At 47.4% G+C, this 13,865-nt stretch overlaps 1 protein-coding gene across 7 annotated transcripts in view; it reads left to right on the forward strand.

Moving 5' to 3' along the window:
* Window positions 1-2,460: 2,460 nt before the first annotated feature.
* MATN2 (matrilin 2) overlaps window positions 2,461-13,865 on the forward strand; it is a 136,295-nt gene continuing 124,890 nt past the window's right edge. For 2 of the 7 annotated variants that reach the window (XM_023248122.2, XM_045050200.1), the window contains exon 1: window positions 2,464-2,698. The gene's annotated coding sequence lies outside the window, so the exon portion shown is untranslated. Of the gene's footprint in view, window positions 2,699-13,865 lie in introns of all 7 variants that reach the window. The other 5 variants (XM_045050202.1, XM_045050201.1, XM_045050199.1 and 2 more) reach the window with 5 other exon arrangements.

Raw genomic sequence — 13,865 nt, forward strand, 5'->3', positions numbered from 1 at the left:
CTCCTCACCCATTCGGTACAAGATTAATTTTAGGCTATGGGTCTGTGAACCAACCTGTCTGCTCTTTGGTTTCTGGTCCCCTTCCATTTAATAGTCCCATTTCAATCTGCCCTCTAGGAAGCAAAACAAACCAAAACAGTAAGTTTTAATGTTTACAAGGAACAAATGAATTCATATGTCAAAAGTCTATATGTGAGGTTAGTCATGATCGTGAGGTCTGGGTCAAATGACGCCCTTCCCCACCTCAATCCTTACTCCACAATAGACCACATGTGCAGAGAGAAGTGATTTGAACCTGATATAGCTTCCAGGTATAAGGAGTTTAAAGTTATCCATTACAACTAACTCTTTAAAAAAAATGTTTTTTAACGTTTATTCGTTTTTAAGAGACAGAAAGAAACAGAGCATGAGTGGGGGAAGTGCAGAGAGAGGAAGACAGAATTTGAAGCAGGCTCCAGGCTCTGAGCTGCCAGTACAGAGCCCAACGCGGGGTACGAACCCACAGACCACCGAAGTCAGACTCTTAACCAACTGAGCCACCCAGGCGCCCCGATTCCAACTGGCCCTTGAACTTTCAGATACTATATGCCCTCATCCTGTCCACTTGTACGACTGCCGTGTGAGAACTGAAAATCTTAACCTCACACTTCTGAATAAGATTCTCTGTACACTAAGCTGGTAGCAAGGCCTCTGGCAGAAAAGGCAAATTTGGGCTTTCCCCCAAAGCCTCTATTGTTATCAACTTGCATTCACCTCCAAGGTAACTGGGAAATAAAGGCATTGTTTTTTTCTGACTTGAGATTTCAGGATGTTGAGCTCACTTTTGCTTCATTTTGTCTGGCAGACCTGAAGATCATTCCACAAGGTAGAACAACTCATTGGCCTGTTTGACTTGGCCCCAGGAGTGCTTCATACAGAGATTTCCTATGTGGAAGAATTCTGATAGAACTCCCTGGAGAAAACACCCATTTGAGTTGGCATATACTAGAATCCCTGGAATCAGTTACTTAGTTACAATCCCTTAAAATTTGGAGGGATTTTGGAATTGCTGTTGTTTTCTTGGTAAATTACTGGATCATACTGGTGTCTTGGAATAAGGCAACACATTTTAAATGCAATTTTCCATAAACTGCAACTCAACTTCCCCAGCTCCTAGGGGATTTTCACTGGCCCAGACTCAGGAAGAATTTTCTTCTGTGGGATCCAAGACTTAAGAGACCAAACATTTCCTGAAGACTTTCCTCTGCTTTCTGACCTCTACCTACCTCCTCCCAAAGACATACAAAGAAACGATTTCTTATCTGTGCAGGCATCCAGGAGTGCCCAGTGGGCCTAAGGTGCAGGATAGGGATTCTTTCTCTGCATTATGGCACCACGGAGTTGCCTGATAGCTTGAATATGTTAACCCCTTGCTTTATGACTGGAATTTTTACTTCCCACTCCTGGAGCTTTTTGAGGGAATTGATTTTGTACATGGTGTTCATTAATATTCTGGAAACCAACTCTATCATAAAATAGGAGTGATGGTTTAGGAGTAAAGGCAGCCAAGATCACTTAAATTATCAGACTCTGGCACCTCCAAAGGTTTTGAAACTCGTTAGTTCTGCTGCCTCTGCTCCACAGCTTGTTAAAACCTGACCTGGGTGTGTTGGGTTAGTGGTTTGGGGATAGAATTTTGGATCCATTATTAGGAGATGTGCTGGTGGGCACTCCCACTCACCCCTGCTGGTGGGCATGTATGTAGCCTGTGGAGTGGCATACCAGGCCCTTTCCCTGCCACTGACCAATCCAGAACCTCCGAAGTTCTGCAGGGACCTGGAAGGTCATGTTCTCCCACTTCACAAAGTTGCAAACGTCTTCGCCCATAATTGCAAAAGTCTTGTTTGAACTAGACTCTCTCTGCTCCTCCAGGGTAGGATCTTTGTTCCTCTCTGTCCTGGCGTCCTTACTGCCCTCTCCACCCCCGGGCCTGGTCTGGCCCCTGGCCAGTGGACGCTCTGTTAATATGAACTGGCACTGGTGGGGTGTTCTGGGCACTGCCAAGACAGGTCCTGGCACTTGTCACCAATTATCCCAATTCTCACCATTTTTTCTTCATCCCCGTCATCGGTGGACGCCTCTTGGAGATCATGACCCCAAGTTCAGGATACGGTCCCCTTGCCATGCCTGCCTTCCCTCGGGAGATGCTCTCCCCCAACCCCACCCCGCCAAGCCCCTTCAAAGGGTGCGGTCCAGACCCCTGGAGTCCGAATCCCATCTGGGCTTGCGGAGGCACCGAGCGGAGCCGGGTGGCAGCGAGCAGGGCGTCCGGCCAGGGTGCCCAGCGCCGGGGCTGCCTGCAGGGTGGGGCTGCGCTCGCGGCCGCTCCCTGTCCGCGCCTTCCCCATCCCCAAAGACGACACCCCTCCTTCCGCCCGGCCCGCTCCCCACCCTCGCCGCGGCGCCGCCTCCCGCCGCCCTCCCGCGCTGGCCCCGAGCCTCGCAGGCAGCCAGCGAGCGAGGGGAGCGCTCTGGGATGGGACTTGGAGCAAGCGGCGAAGGAGGAGACAGCGGCCGCGGCTCCAGCTTCTTCCGCGGCTCCCACGAGCGACCCCCGAGGAGGACCGCGCCTCTCCGAGCGGCGAGGGGGCCGACGCCGAAGACCCGGGGGGCTGCGCCCGTCTCGCTGCCCAGGCGTCCGAGGCGGCAGCGGCTGCAGGTGAGCGGGGCGCGCTTTCCCCGGGGCTCTGCACGGCCCCGCCGCCCCGAGGCGCAGACACGCCGACCGCAGACCGCCGAGCCGCAGAGCTCGGGCGCACGCGGGTGCTGCCCCCAGGCCTGCGCGCCCGCCTCGCCCCGGGCCCCTGCGGCTGCGCGCGGCCCCTCCGGCCAGGCGCCCCCTCCGGCCCGGGGGCCCGTTGCCCCGACCCCGCTGGGCGGGCGCGAGCGGAGGGCGGCGCAGCCCGGACCCCCGGCGCGGGGAGAAGTCCGGCCACCTCGGCCGGGCGAGCGAGACGCGCTCCCCGCGCGGGGCGCACCGCGCGGCCGCCGGACCGCAGTGCCCCGTGGGGGCGCTGTCAGCCGCCGCGGAGACTCCGGACTTGGGCTCCAGCGACCCGGGGAAGGGGAGACTTGTTGAGCGGGCATCGGTGTGGTTCGTGTAATACTGGCAGGCCAGATGCAGTCGGATTCCTCCCCTCGGTCGGCTGGTATTTTAATGCCCTTCATCTGGATTTTGTTCTTGGTCCTCCCTCTTGTGTCTCTCCATTGTGGAGAAAGGAGGGAAAGGGGAGGGCATTTTGTGGTAGTTGCTAGAAACCCCGAGGACAATTTGGGGAGGGGGGACCCTCTCTCTTTAAGGTCTCCAGGGCTGGATGCGCAGGAAGGAACCTCCTCGGGAACAGACCCTCACCCTGAACTAACCCAATTGACAAAGTTCCAAATTGTCAGAAAGCAGGGAGCCGGGATGCTTCTGCGCCAAGTGCATTGAACCTACCTTCTAGGAGATGGGAGGCTGTAGGGCTTACCACCAAGGGCATGGAGTCTGGGATTAGCCTGCCTAAATTCATATTATGGCTGTGAGGCTCACAGGTTAGTAACCTTAGACTTACCCAGCTATGCTATGCCTCAGTTTCCTCATCTGTCTAATGGGGATGATAATACCTACAGGGCTGTGAGGATTAAAGTCCTTAGAACAGTTCCAGGCACAACCTAAAGTGAGTTTCACCACCTCTCTTTCCAGAAAAAGCAAGCTGTTCCTATGACCAGTCACCTCCTCCTCAACTCAGGAAGATAGCCTCTCCACAGATACATGAAGGTGGCAGATAATCCACACGTATTTAACTGGAGTTTTCCATTCAGGAGTCACTCCTACATAGTTCTCCCTGCCTGCTTTCCAAGGGACAGGTTCATAAAACCATATCAAGATCCCAAAATGGGCTTATGGCCTGCCCCAAACAGTCCAGCATGGCTCAATAACCCCCCAAGGGCTTCTGAGCACAGCAGGGTGATTGATGTTCTCAAGGATGACCCTCAGACCTGAGTTCCTTGCTGTGGTAATGGCCTCTCCATCCACTGGGCTGCCCGAGCCAGGAAAATCAGCCCAGTCCTCAGCATCTCCTTCTCTGTTTTCTCCTAGATCTGCTCAGTCACCAGGTCCTATGAATTCCCTCTTGGCCCCTGAAGCTTGGTCCCTTAGAATCCCCTGTTGAGAATGCGGGTATCTGTGGCTCTTCACTACCTGTCCCAACTTTCATTCCTGACGGTAGGATTCAGCCCCAGGCCCCCCAGTTGCCAGGACTCTTATAAACCAGAGCTCCACGGTTCCTTGCTCCTAGCATCCAGGCCCAGGCAAGCCGGAGCCACTGTGGCCTGGGCTCATGCACTGGGGGTGCCATAGCAGGATCCACCTCTGAGATCTCCTGAGCTGGTTGTCATGCCCTAAGCTCTTACCGGCAAACACCATGTATCTCTCTGTTCCGCAAGAGGTATTTGGAGTGAAGCCCAAGATTTACAGAAAAGGAAATGGATGATTGAGCCTTGAAAAATCCAAAAGAAATAAGAGGGCCTTTGGAGGTTCTAGAAGGAAATCCCACAGTTTCCTAGAAGCAGCTCTGGCTGGTGCCTAGGAGAAGGCAAGGGATGAGGCAGAGGTGTGTCTGGAGAAAGAGGCAGAGACAGGCTCAGCCCTCAGGAAAAGCAGACCGAAGAGGGTGTGATGGATGGAAACGCCGGCGGGCACCGGTGTTGGGCGTGAAGCTGGGCAGGCAGTGACAGAGGACTTGCTAAGACTCGGGAATGAGTGGTTGGGTTTAAGACCAGTCAAGGGGGTGAGGAAGCCTCTGGTGCTTTCCCCAGGACTCGCTGTCCTCTGGCCTGCAGCACCCGTGTTCAAGAGAGCCCTTACCTGGGACTCCCCACCTTTAGGGAAGCTCAGGAGGGCTGCCCTGTTTAGCATTCATGTGAGAATAGGTCAGGAGGGTCAGGGGAAGAGGGAGGCTGAAGCCCCATACAGAGCGGAGCCTGTCATCACTGTTGCTAGTAAATAGTGCCAGACAGGCCTTTCCAAGGAACCAGTTGCCACTTGGAGCTCCAGACTGTGAGGTCATCTTTGAAGCCTGCCATGTGGCTCGGCAGACAGCCACGACTGCCTTACCTGGCAGGACCCTGAGACTCAGGACTCAGGACTCGGGACTCTCAGGACTCAGAGGGAAAGGCAGGGCTGGGCTTGATTCTGGAGGTCTCGGCTGTTGTCAGAAATGGGTGGTCGTGACGATGACAGTGATGACAGGTAGTGCGGGTACAACCCACAGCACACCGATCTTGGCACCTGAAGAAGCTGAGTTCCAGTCTCAGCCCCATGTGTGTGTTTGTATATGTGTTGGGGCGGTGGCGGGGGGGGGGGGAGAGGGAGCTGCTTGGAGTCGTTGAGGTTGGCACTGTAACACAGAGCCAGGTCATGGGGCTTTGAGTGCCACAAAGCAGGGAGGCAGCACAATTATTTTTTCGTGAATGTGTAACCAGCATTCTACTTAATTAGTAGAACGTTTTCAGCACTCCAGAACCCCCCCCCCCCCCGCATGCCTCCTTCTGTGCACTGACGCCTATCCTGATTCCTATGATAGAGATGAGTTTTGTCCTTTTTGAATTCTATCTTATTCAATATTATGTTTGTAAATTTACTATGTTAATGCATGAAATGGGAATTCATTCTTTTCTCTTGCTGTGTAATATCCACACTCTGCCACAGTGTGTCTGTTCTACTGTTAAGGGTCATTCGCGTTCTTTCCATTCACAGTTCCTTTTGAAAGGGAGTGACCACCTACCCATGTGTCAGTTGTCATAAACTCAATCCAACCAGCAAAGAGACATTGTGTGAGGTTATGGGACTGGATGAAGGGTTAATGAGAGAGAGAAAGAGTGTGTGTGTGTGTGTGTGTGTGTGTGTGTGTGTGTGTGTGTACTGGTGGGGTAGGTGGGGAGAGTAGTTGAGGTTAGCATTTACAACATAGGGCCAGATAACAGGGCTTTGAATGTAAGCTAAGAAATCTAGATTTTATCCTATTGGTATGTGGAAATCTCAGGCAGTTTTTTAGCAAGAGCATGATAAGCATGATATTGTGTTGGGAAGATTGAATTCAGCCGTGGCGCTAGATGGATTCAATAGGAGAGGCTTGGAAACAGTTTGTTAATTAGGAGTATGATCAATTCCAAGTTACAGAAAAAACTGAAATAACAGTGGCTTAAAGGAGGAAGTTTATTTCTGTCTTGCGTTCTAGAAGCCTGGAGGCGGTGAGTTCAAAGTGAGAGTAAAGTCAGGGACCCACACTCCTGCGCTTCATTATTTTCACCATGCAGCACGGCTTCCGTTTCCGTGGTGGGTCAGGGTTCAAAATGAGTGCTAGGTATCTAGCCGGGATGTTCTCATTCCAGCCAGCAGGAAGGAAAAAGGAAAGGAGGTCATTCCCTCATCCCTCCTTAAGGAGTCTTTTCAGAAGTTGTACGTACCATATCCACTGGAATCCACTGGCCAGCAGGCAGTCACGTAGGCAAGAAGCAAGGACTAGGAGCTGTGGTCTTTGTTCCAGCCCATCACGTGTCCAGTTAAAAGTGGGGTTTCTATTACTAAGGAAGGAGAGGAAGGAAGATACTGGGGGATAATTGGCAGTGTCTGCCAAGACCTTTGTGGTCTCTCTGATGGGAATAAGGTCTGCAACCTTGGTATGGACTGGAGAGGGAAGAAGACATGAGGGACATCACTGAGAAAAAATGGAAGGACTTGGTGCTTGAGTGCATGAAAGGGAAAAAAGATATGGAAGGAATATATAAATATATATATATATATATATATATATGACCATATATACCATAAGATGAAGAGAGCTCCCCCCCCCAAAATGATTCCTTATTTAAAAATGTTTATTTCTGAGGGGGGAGGGGTAGCGAGAGAGGGGGGACAGAGGATCTGAAGCAGGCTCCATGCTGACAGCAGAGAGCCTGATGTGGGGCTCAAACCCATGAGTCGTGAGATCATGACCTGAGCTGAAGTTGGACGCTCAACCGATTGAGCCACCCAGGCACCCCCCAAAAATTATTCCTCAGAAAAGAAGAACTTGCCCTATATTTGAGTCCTTGCAAAGTGTCTCAAAGTACAAGGAATCTATCAAATATTTTGAACAAACCGTTGTTTGGGGAATACACATAAGTTCAAAATGTCTTCAGTCAGTGTGCTGGTTTGGGTTCATGTAGAAGTCAATTGACCAAAACAATAAAAAAAGCAACTCAGATTTTGTAATTATTCTTGAGAGCACAGTTTCACAATTGCAAGGATTGGATGATGCTGGATATAATCCTTTAAACAGCAACACAATGAATGAACAATTTGCAGAGATGGTGAATTTATGCCTCTGGAACGTACACGGTCCTCATGGTATATGAGTGGGAATTGCTGGCCTGAGATAAAACTTCCAGTGACAGCATCCTATATGGATTTGGAAAGTGCTGGATCTCAGACAACTTAGACACAAGTGAAGATGTTAGAAGACTCAAAAAGTATCTTTAGTGGTGACAAAATATTGATGTTAGGCAAGCATTTGAAAACATTGTCTTAGGAAACAAGACAAAACATTGTTCTATGAAACATTTTTTAATGTTTTATTTTTATTTTTGAGAAAGAGAGAGAGAGAGAGAGAGAGACAGAGCAGGGGAGGGGCAGAGGGAGAGGGAGAGGGAGAATCCGAAGCAGGCTCCAGGCTCTGAGCTGTCAGTCTAGAGCCCGACGCGGGGCTCAAGCTCACAAACTTCAAGATCCTGACCTGAGCCAAAGTTGGATGCTTAACTGACTGAGCCACCCAGGTGCCCCTATGAAACATTTTTAATGAAAAGAGCATTATTTGTAAAGTGATGTATTATTTTGTAATTTAAAATGTTTTGAATATGCGTTTGTGACTAAATTGATACATGAGTTGTTATAACTAGATATTTGATATTTTATCTATATCTTTAAAAAATTATATATTTAACTTTTCTCACCCAGACTCTTCCCGGAGCTTCAGAACTGCTCTTTCTGCCTGGTGTCCTTCACCCAGACAGAGAAACTTGGCTGAGAAATTTGAGGGAGGGGATCCTCCCGTCATAAGAGATAGCCATTGGAGTCACCTGCAGTTAGGCAAATGTAGTATGTATATGAAGACATGAGTTGGGGCATGACACTTGTCAGCTACAGAACTAAGGCCAGTTTGAGTCAACATTTATCGATCTTTCATTCATCAATAAATGTGCTTATTCAACATTTGTTTATTTTCTAAAAATATATTTATAAAATTCGGCACCCAGCATGTGGGTGATACAGCGATGACAATGTATGGTCCCAGGGAACAGCTCACAGACTAGGCTGGGAGACAGATATGGCAGCAAGAAAACTCAAGTGCTGGAGCAGACAACAAACCCATTGTCAGGGGTGTATAGGAAAGTCGATCCTCATTGGGAAAATTGAGAACATGTTAGAGAGTGGGTCACACAATGAGCTGAGCCTCGAGGAATGAATGCAATTTTGACTAACGTAGAGCTTCCAGGCCAAGGGACCAGCATGGACGGAGGCACTCAGCTATGACAAGAATCTCAGTTCTTCAGGCCCCAGTGGGAGGTCCGGGGTGGCTGTGGGATTGCCATTGTTGGAGGGGTGGGCAGCAGTCAGTCAAGGAGAGCCTTGACCACTAATGTGATGCAGTAAGGCCATAGATGGGTTCTGAACAGAGGAGGGCCAGAACCAGTGGGTGAAGGACGCCAGGCAGAAAGAGCGGTTCTGAAGCTCCGGGAAGAGTCCGGGCGAGAAAAGGAGAGCACGGAGCCTTGCTGTGGCAATAGGACAGGCAGGAGGGTGGGACGGGGAGAGGTGGGAAACCAGGGTTTGCCCACTTGTGAATGTGATGGTGATACGAGGAAGACATGGAGGCTGGCTGCAAGTTTCCTGACTGGTGGCTGAGCACATGGGCTACCCTGACCGTGAAAGGGCTTGAGTGGAAGAAGATGAGTTTGAACTTTGGAAAGGCTGAGCTGACAAGCAGGCCTTTTTCACTGGGTGAAAAAATCACAGACAGGCAATGTCAGGGCGACCTGAAGGCAAAGGGCAGTCTAACATTGAAAGCCACATGCAAGCCATGGCCTTGAGTCTGAGCAGTGGTTGGGTTCCGATGGCCAGACAGGCAGGAAGGAGGTGGGGATTCCGGTCTCAGGTGGAAGATGAGCCTCGGATCTTGCTGTGGCTCCAGTCCTGGGGGACTCTGTGAACACAGAGAGTGGTTAGCGTGCTGACAGGGGAGGCCTTTGAGGAGCAAAACAATAGAATCCGAGGTCCAAGAATTGTCAACATTAGGGAGGCTATTCCAAATCTTTTTTCTAACAAGTAGGCTGCCTGCCTGAGAGATGGCAGGGATAGGCTTTGTCACTTAGCTAAGCTCTCAGGCCTTGGAGCATATCTTCGCATCTGTGAATCCTAGTGTCCCATTCATAAACTCATCCACCTCGCAGAATGATTGTAGGGGTTAAATGAGATGACAGTATACAAAATGGCCAGTTCACGGTGTGGCCCTCCCCCCTTTCTCTTCTTGTCCAGAAGGCAGAGTTTCCCACCTTGGTAGGAGGTCATATCCAGCCTTAGGATCGCAGGGTTGTACTGGCCTGTGGTCCCGTTTGGGTTGAGAAACACTGTTTCCAGGTCACGCCTCTCATTTTATGGCTAATTAATTAAAGCCCAGAAAGGTGAGTCACCTAACTGAGGTCACACAGGGTATTGTAATAGGGCCAGGCCTCTCCTCTTAGGGCCCATAGTGCATCCTATTGGCTCTGATGCGATTCTACTCGCCTGACCATTTACTTGGAATAGTGATGCCTAGAAGAACCCAGAGTTAGAACAATCTCCTCTCTCTCTTCCCCATCCCCTTGCTAAAGCTAAATGAAAAGATTCATTGTCCCACGGAGAGGAGAAAAATTGTTCAAACAAAAGTCAAAGCTAATGTATTTATTTAAAAAATATTCTTTCCATGACCCTAAATGCTTCATGGAATCTTTTCAGATTGAATTAACCTCTGTTTCCCAGCACAACAATCCTCCTATGCCCATACATGAAGGGACTGTTTCTCTAGCATCAGTCCATTTTCCAGCTAGAACTGGCTCCTGTTCTTCAAATACTAGCAGCTGTAAGTGTCCAGCTGAGAAACATTATGAATATGGGTTCCATGCACTGATTTATTTTTGCTTGTATCACTGCCATTGCATTTCTTTCTTTTTTTTTTTTTTTACATTTTATTTATTTTTTGATAAAGAGAAACAGAGCGTGAGCGGGGGAGGGGCAGAGAGAGAGGGAGACACAGAATCCCAAGCAGGCTCCAGGCTCTAAGCTGTCAGCACAGAGCCCGACAGGGGGCTTGAGCTCACAAACCGTGAGATCATGACCTGAGCCGAAGCCGGATGCTCAACCAACTGAGCCACCCAGGCGCCCCCACTGCCATTGCATTTCATTTTTAATTTGAGAGAGAGAGAGAGAGAGAGAGAGAGAATCCCAAGCAGACTCCATGCTCAGCATGGAGCCCAACACAGGGCTCGATCCCACAACTTTTGGATTGTGACCTGAGCTAAAATCAAGAGTCAGATGCTCAACCGACTGAGCCACCCAGGCACCCCTCACTGCCATTGCATTTTTAAAAAAATCTGTCTTGCCTATATTGTCATTACTGGTTTTATGTCGACATGCACCCAGTATTCTTTCCCCTATTCACTTTAGTTTCTTTTAAACAGCTTTTTTGAAATATAACTTCATGAGATAAAATTCATCACTTTTAAGTGGACAGTTTGATGAATCTGACAAGTGCATAAAGCCATGTAACCTCCACCATAATCATGCTATTAACCACTTCTGTCACCCCCCAAAACTTCCCTCATGCCCCTTTGTAGCTGATCTTTTGCCACCCACAGGCCCTTGGAACCACCGATCTGCTTTCTGTCATACAATGTTGCTCTTTATTAAATGTTACACAAATAGAACCATTCAGTGTATAATTTTTTTGTATCTGCCTGCTTTCACTCAGCATAATTATTTTAAGATTCATCCAGTACCTCATCACTTTAATTGCCAAGTAGTATTCCACTGTATGGATACACCACAATTTATTTATCCATTTGCTATTATGTGGACATTTGGGTTGTCTCCAGTTTTTAGCTTTGATAAATAACGTTTCTGGGAGCATCTGAGTAGAAGTCTTTATGTAGCTGTGTTTTTGTATCTTTTTGGTAAATTCCAAGGATTGGGGCTGCTGGTAGGGAGGTGAAACATCTCAGTCTCTCCAGGACTGAGGAGTTTTCTGGGATGCAAGACTTTCAGTGCTAAACCATGGACAATTATGGGCAAACCAAGACAATTGGTCTTCCTGTGCTATGCCATTTGGCAAGTGTGTTTTAAACTTTAAGAGAAACTGGAAATTTGTTTTCCAAAGTGGCTGCGCCATTTTGTATTCTTACCAGCAATATAGTAGGGTTTTAGTGTCTTCATATCTTCACCAGTACTTGGTTATATCAGTCTTTTTAATTTTAGTTTTTCTAGTGGACTTGTCATGGAATCTCACTCTGGTTTTGTTTTTTTTTTTAATGTTTATTTTTGAGATAGAGAGAGACAGAGCACATGTGGGGGAGAGGCAGAGAGAGGGAGACACAGAATCCCAAACAGGCTCCAGGCTCTGAGCTGTCTGCACAGAGCCTGATGTGGGGCTCAAACCCACAAACCGTGAGTGAGATTATGACCTGAGCCGAAGTTGGACCCTTAACTGACTGAGCCACCCAGGTGCTCCGTCAGTCTGGTTTTTTTCCTTCTGTTTTATTTATTTATTATTTATTATTCATGTTTTATTTATTTTTTACTTATATCCAAGTTAGTTAGCATATAGTGCAACAATGATTTCAGGAGTAGATTCCTTAGTGCCCCTTCCCCATTTAGCCCATCGCCGCTCCCCCTCCTCCAGTAACCCTATTTGTTCTCCATATTTAAGAGTCTTATGTTTTGTCTCCCTCCCTGTTTTTATATTATTTTTGCTTCCCTTCCCTTATGTTCATCTGTTTTGTATCTTAAAGTCCTCATATGAGTGAAGTCAGATGATATTTGTCTTTCTCTGACTGACTAATTTCGCTTAGCACAATGCCTCTAGTTCCATCCACGTAGTTGTGAGTGGTCGTCAGTCTGGTTTTAATTTGCATTTTTCTAATGACTAAGAATGTTGAACATCTTTTCATACAGTTATTTGTCATTAGAAAATCATCTTTGCTGATGTGACCACTCAAATATTTCACATATTTGCAGGTGGGTTGTTTGTCTTCTTCTTACTGAGTTATTAGAATTTCTTATTGAGTTATAAGAGCTTATATAGTCTGGCTATCAGTAATAGATCAGATATGTTGTACAAATCTTTTCTACCAGCCTGTGACTTGCCATGCCATTGCATTGTAAGAATGGAAAGGTTTAAATTCTTTCAGATACTAGCATGTATTTTTAAGTTATATATTTTTGTGTCATTTTATTATAATAGTCATAAAAAAACACAGAGGTTAATTTCATGTTCATTAAATGGCTTAATATGACAACATGAATAACTTGTACTTTATATTAATTGTTTTGATTGCATAATGATAACAAGTAGCTAACCTTACTGAGCACTTACTGTGTGCCACTCAGTGTTCTGTGTGCTTTATATATATGGACTGATTTGATCAATGTAGCAACCAGCTCTATTTGTTATCTCCAGTTTAAAGATGAGGAAACTGAGGCACAGTGTTGTCTGCTCAGTGTTAGACAGCTAGAAGTACTTAGTGCTGTTTATTTTATTTTGTTATTTTTTTTTAATGTTTATTTGTTTTTGAGAGAGAGAGCGTGAGCAGGGGAGGGATAGAGAGAGAGGGCGACACAGAATCCAAAGCAGGTTCCAGGCTCTGAGCTGTCAGCACAGAGCCTGACACGGGGCTTGAGCCCACAGACCGTGAGATCATGACCTGAGCCGAAGTCGGACGCTTATCTGACTGAGCCACCCAGGTGCCCCTTGTGCTGTTTATTTTATTTCCTTTTTAATTTTTTTTTTTTAATGTAGGCTCCATGCCCAACTTGGGGCTTGAACTCATGACTCTGAGATCAAGAGTCGTATGCTCTACTGACTGAGCCAGCCGGGCACCCCAAGTTCTACTGATTTTTAACTCCCTACCCTTCACCTACTCTTAGTGCCTTTTGGTTAATAATGGGGACCTGAAAACACAAACACTTCTTGAAATCAGCAGTAAACCCGACCATGTGAAATGGTATTGTTTTCTTGAAAATGGTAATTATTCACCACATCTTGGATGTGTGCAAATGTTTGGATTTGAGTGCAAATATGTCAGGTTGGAAGTGGGCTTTGAGAACTTGTATATATTTTGAAATAAATGAAGGTGGACTTTGTATTTGGTCAGTTTGGAGGAAGGAGAGAACATTAAAATAATAAATCACATATAAATAACACACTAATAATGTCATATAAAATATGATAAGTATCCAGGAACCTTGAAAGTAAATAGTAGGTTTAAGACCAGAGAAAGAGGCAAAATCTAGGTTTTCTTCCTTTTCTCAGAAGGAATCCTACAGTTAAAGTTATGAAAAGGGAGGGGCACCTGGGTGGCTCAGTCGGTTGAGTGTCCGACTTTGGCTCAGGTCATGATCTCACAATTTGTGGGTCTGAGCCCCGCATCGGGCTCTGTGCAGACAGCTCAGAGCCTGGAGCCTGGAGCCTGCTTTGTATTCTGTGTCTCCCTCTCTCTCTGCCCCTTCCCTACTCATGCTGTCTCTCTCTGTCTCTCAAAAATAAATAAACATTGAA

Source organism: Felis catus, chromosome F2 (assembly GCF_018350175.1).
Source record: "Felis catus isolate Fca126 chromosome F2, F.catus_Fca126_mat1.0, whole genome shotgun sequence".
NCBI lineage: Eukaryota > Metazoa > Chordata > Mammalia > Carnivora > Felidae > Felis > Felis catus.